General features: G+C 41.5%; 1 long non-coding RNA gene across 1 annotated transcript in view; it reads left to right on the top strand.

Annotated features, from left to right (window-relative positions):
- The window catches only part of LOC144755829 (uncharacterized), a 65,766-nt gene extending 61,243 nt beyond the window's left edge, over nt 1–4,523 (top strand). Inside the window, exon 3 of the long non-coding RNA XR_013594974.1 lies at nt 4,281–4,523. This is a non-coding gene — a long non-coding RNA (uncharacterized LOC144755829). The remainder of the gene's footprint in view (nt 1–4,280) is intronic.
- Nucleotides 4,524–6,000: the final 1,477 nt, after the last annotated feature.

Here is a 6,000-nt window from a genome sequence, read left to right on the forward strand (position 1 = left end):
TATTATTTCAGTGATCCAGTGCAGATATACGGTTTTCATGAATTCCCAAGAATTTACAGAAATAGTACAAGAAATAGTGCACCTAGAAAATATTTGGAACTGCATTTTAGCATGAGCAAATATGCATGTGTAGTTTTGCTCATGCGAAAATCTTAGTGTTTGTAAGTTCCCTTTCCCTTCAACCACTTTTTTCCCAACTCTGGAAGAATGTTTACGTCTGCCATTGTCAGGAGTACATTTCCAACATTTCTCAGTATGGGAAAAGATTAGAGAAGAGTTGTTGAAAACCCTTAAAACTTGAAAATTAGTAAGTTTGCACTGACTCAAAAGGGAATTCTAACCCTGGAACTATTGCTTACCAGCACCTTTAGCCCCAGTATGTAGATCTGTGGAAATGTGGCAACATAAGGGGATTGCAAGTATTCAAACACTACTATGGTATGAGCCCTGGCATAATCAGAGAGGCCAGGGCCGGACTGGCCGTAGCGGGCACCAGTCAATCCCCCGGTGCGCCGTTTCTGCAAAATCGGCCCTGTAACAAAATCGGCCGAAAACCTGCCCTGGCAAAGAGCTCAGCCGCACCCGCAACCCCCGGGGGGGGGAGGTCTGGCCGAGCCCTTTGTCAGGGCCGGTTTTTGTTCCCAGTCCGGCCCTGAGAGAGGCCATATCAGAGCTCTTATATAATGAGATTGCTGCCATAATTTGTCACCGCACTACATGGCATCAAAGGGACAAGTGGATTTTGTTACAGGACAAGTAGATTTATAAAGCAATCGGCTCCATGGACAAGTAGATATTTTATTAAAGAGACTTATTTCCGGAGGGACATTTTAAGATGCAATTTGACACTACCCACAAGACTGTGCTAATCTACATTGACAAGTTTATCCTAGCTAGACTACACAGCACACTAAGCACGGTAACAACATCTTATCCGCTGGCACCCACGGAATTCCCTCCACTTACTTTGCTTATAGCTGGCCCAGACAGCTCACACCTGACCGCAGAACTATACCAATCATGCATTGCCTTAAAGCATACCCACAACAAGGGGGGGTGGGTTGCCGTTGATGGGAGGAAGATCTGGAACACCCTATATCAGATAAAGACTGGTCGCACAGCTGCGCACAAATTAAACGAGTATCCCCCAACCAACGCCACAATCTTCTACATCTCTGTTTCCTCAACAGGTCATACATTACCCCCGGGATATGGCCTAGTATGAAGTTTCAAGATCATCTCAATGCCCTAAATGCCACACGCCAGATGACGATTTCACACACATGACCTGGGTCTGCCCCTTGATCAGCACATACTGGATTGTGGTGTTCCAGGCACTACCCCTCATGATATCCACGTCCTGCTGGGCAACATTGCAGACATGCCGGTTATCCACCCCAGATTTACAGCCATTGTCCTATTGTTGGCTAAGAGGGAAATCAACTTCGCTGGGGCAGCCTAGCCCACCCCACTAAGGAGACATGGCTCCACAGCATGACATACTGTGACACGCAGAGTGAGATATATTCCACACTCCAACCACCCACCTCACGCCCGAAGGATATCTGGCAACCCCTTTGCACCTATCTTCTCTCCTTGCACCCCAACTCACAGACACCCTCTCCCCAAGTGCTGCCACCGAAGTAGTGGCGAGCCCCCTAGCATCACCCCCTCCCCAACTTTTGGTGGTTCAACTACTGCCGGCGTGTAATACAGCCCCTCCGATGGCCCGCTCTCTACTGCAGGTACCCGTGAATATTCCTTTGGTACTCTACCTAAACAAAATCCTTTACCATCTCACAAGACTCTGTGCCCTCTCAAAACTGCCCACCACTCCCAGCAACCTTTATTGTTTTTTGATCTTCCTTATTATGCATTTCTAGTACGAAATGAACATTTACTTCTCCAGCTTTGCATACAGCAGATCACCAGGCAGCTGCATACTGCAGTGGCACACATGAAGCCTACAAAAGATGCAATGTTTCCTACTGCCTGTTTAAATGTTGGGATTTGCAATCATTGTGAAATTGTGGGCTATGTCAATTGCATGTTTACTATTTGCCTTCTAATAAAAATTGATAATAAAAAATAAAAGTAAAAATATTAGATTCAAATCTACACCTGCATCCTTCAAAACAGATCTTACCCATCTTGCTATAGTATCTGTTTTAACGCCTTCAAATGGTTTTACATACGGGATCAATAACTGATCTACCCCATGATACCTGAACTCTATTACTCTACTCTCATATTCTTTCAAACACCTGACAATACAAAATTTCGACTTTCATCAAACCTAGGATAAAACACTGAATCCAAAATCATCTTTGTTCTTTTCCAGATTTCATAAAGAACTCCCTGAGGTTGAGAAAATCTAGAAGTAATATCCGATGCCCTAACATCTGATACTCTTTTAAAAGAAACCCTTCATGACAAAGTCGCCAACTTCCAAGTCAATTCTATCAGACCCAAATATTTATTTGCAGGCCAACTCTCAAACAATTAGAAAATCAAATCAACATCCCTTACAGAGTTGTATCTAGCTTTAGGAGGTCTTTTTAATCTTATCCCTTTCATAACCCTGCACAAAAAAGGACTTCTTCCCATAAACATATTCTGCACCAAAGCATGACCTGCCGATACTGCAGATCTATAACCGTTCACTGTTCTATAAGATAAACCCTTCTTAAATAACTCCGCCCAAAAATTAGCCACCATCACCTCATCAGCCTCCATGGGATCCAAATCCCTTGCACGCACCAACGTAGCCAAGCTGACCATGCACTCTTATATCTCTTTCGATGCCCATTACTCATTGGACAATTCAGAAGGTCTGCAAAAGGACTGACAATCCACCGGATCTCCTGATATTCTCCAAACTAGTACGTTGAGTAAACCTGACCTCCACTAAAGGATGTTCTATCCCTTCCTGTCTCACCAACATTTCTCTATACGCATTGATTAGAAAGGGCACATCCATCACCATCTCCATCACAGAAGGAAACCATGGCTGCAAACTCCAAAAAGGAGTCACTAACACAATCTGACTGACCTGCTTCTGCACCTGTATAAACACCCTCAAAATCATTCAAATTCTTCCAATTCTGAGTAAATGCAACAACAGTCAGAGGTCCCAGGTCCGGCCTCCACCTGAAATAATCTCTCAACTGGTGCGTCAAACTTGAGGCAAACAGATCTCTTTGAGGGTCCCATATGAGTTTGAATTTCCTGAAAAATAACCCTGTCCAGCTTGCAGTCGCTGTAATCCATCAAGTTTCTTGAATTCCAAACCGCTACGAAATTCTGCACCACTGGCAGATACTGAGCCTTCAAAGCAATCATGTTCTAGACATAATTCCCATATGCCTTTTGCCATGTCTGTCAATTTCCTGGACCTGCTTCCTCCTAGCCTGTTTATGTAAGTTACTGCGGTTAAATTGTCCCTCTTGAGAAGTACTGAGCCATTCATTCAAAAAGATTTGAAACTGCGCAATGCAAAACTCCCTGCTTTCATCTCTAAATAATTTATATTCTCAGTCTGTTCCATCTTGCTCCAAACTCCACCTGTCTCGTGTGTCTAGCACAAAGCTTCCCAAACAGATTTGCTCGCATCGGTTTCCAACACAAAATCTGGTATTGTTCCAAATATCGCTTGCCCATTCTACGCCTCCAAATTTTCCAGCCACCAGCCTAATTCCTTCCTTGCTTCTTCTGTTAATATTCCATAATCCCTGTACCATAAAACATCTGCCAACCCAGCTTTCTTTATCCTATGCAAGGTGCGCTGCACCAACCCCTCGGTGGTTAGGGGAAACCAAGGGGATTTGAATCTTTTACAGCGCATTCTGTCAGGGGTTTAATGGCTACTAAGGCTTTTATCAATGGTGGTAGTTTGGGGGGGATTTTAAAAGCGGCAAATTGGTCTAATGCAGAGATTTTTTTTAAAGTGTTATTTCAAACCTGGAGAGCATGTTTCAAATACAGTTTTAGAAGGCTTTGAACATGCATAATGCTAGCCTCGGGTCTTTCCATGAAGTGTTGATTCTCATAGGTTAACTGCATAGAGAATCGTGATTTTTTTAAATACTAGAGGATAGCATTATCCCACCCTTCCACCCTAGTCGTGGGACTGGGTTGTGTAAGGATTTATGTTTAATATAAGAGTTTGGCTAGCAGTTCTGTATATTTTATTGAAGTATGTGTATAAGGAATGTGATGAACCTTTAGGAAAATTACATTTTTTTCATTATATTTAATATTTTGTTTCTTTTTTTTTGCAGAGAACTAGGATCCATTTGTGGTTGTAACAAATTCAACAAATTGGATGAGGGTTTGCGATATCATAAGGACAGGATTGAAGGAGTTGACAACAAAAGAGGAAGAAGATGGCAGATACCAAAATTATATGGGCCCTTAATGTTCTATTCCTTTTTTTGAGTGTTCAAAGTTCTATTCTGAAGTTTTATCTTTGAAGTGTTTGCTGCTCAAAATTGGTAAATAAAAGTATTATGCATTATGCATAATGCTAGCCTCCTAGTCTTTAATAAAATCACCATTATCTATGCAGTTAACCTATGACAATCGACATTCTCCAGAAAACTCTTAAATCCTTATTTTGCAATGCCTCTAATAGGTCCAGTTCTTTTTAGAGTTAATTAAAGTTGTCTTATAGTCTTTCCCAGCTCTTGGTATACCCAATTTAAAGCCCTTTCTTGTGGCATCAATCAAGCACCCCTTTGCCACTCTGCAATCATTAGTATACCAAGGACACAAAGTATTCTTAACTTGTGACTTCCTAACTTTCTGACTAAAGGCAAGCTTTAAGGCTTCATAGAAGCCAGAATGTACTGAAACAAAACTGATAGTGCCGGATTTGGCTTGTTCATAGGGCTCACAGCATGCCAGCAATAGCTGATAGATCATTGCCTTAGTGTATTCATTGTCATTAATGTTGGCCCATTTTATATTCATGCCGTTAGATGTAAGAGCTAGCGATGCTGTGGAAGTAATATCATAAGTATATTCCTGGGACTTACAAAACAAATCCACATTTAATTCTGCATTAAGAGCATTATGATCTCTGTCCGGATGTACAAAGATTTTCATATGGATCATATAGTGCTGAATCCTTAAATCAAGCAGTATATCATTTATATGATTAGTGTACCTTCCTCTTTTAAAGTTAGGCTGTGGACCGTGGCCAGATCTAGTATGCTCATTTGCCACTTTCAAGATGGAAAAGTTGGCTAGCCACTTTTGATCATTTCTTAGCGGGATTGCTCATGACCTCAGATAAGCCCCACTCCTCATCCTCCTATATCATAAGAGGAGAAAAAGGTTCCATAGGTTTTGCAGTCACCTGCTACAATACCAGGCCAGGTATAGTGTATACAAGTCTAGCAGGGAACATAAGCTGTGTACGGTGGAAGATTCAATATTATCGTGGACTGATCGTATGTATATATTAATCACTACAATGTATTTAATATGAGCAGCACTATCTAGTGGCAAAACAATCCCCAATATATCCGTAGAGCTAGAGTCTAAGACTTTTACTTTACAGTAATTAGCATTTTTAGCCAAATTAGTAGGCCCCCTAATGCTCTCCCTACACGAGCGGGAGTAGCATTAATCAAAAATGTGAGGTAGCCATAGAGCATGAGCTGCCCACTCGAGGTCCCCGCACCTCCTTATGTGACAATACAAAACCATTACTGGTCTCAAGAGATGAGTTCTGGGATGGATTCATTTTCAAGCAGATATTTGAACTGTTGTTTAATGCTACTCTATGTTCCAAAGCAAATAGGCCTTCAATTATTTTATTATAAACAAATCTTACTCCAATGTGGTCCATATTGCAAAACGTGTTTGTGTAGCATCTCTCCATCACAATATCGACGATTATTATTGATCTACATTTACACACGACGAATCCATTGAATAGTCTTATCTAATAATGAATCTCTATTTTCAAATGACCCTGGCATCAGTTTTGGAATA

Source organism: Lissotriton helveticus, chromosome 5_1 (assembly GCF_964261635.1).
Source record: "Lissotriton helveticus chromosome 5_1, aLisHel1.1, whole genome shotgun sequence".
NCBI classification, from domain to species: Eukaryota; Metazoa; Chordata; class Amphibia; order Caudata; family Salamandridae; genus Lissotriton; species Lissotriton helveticus.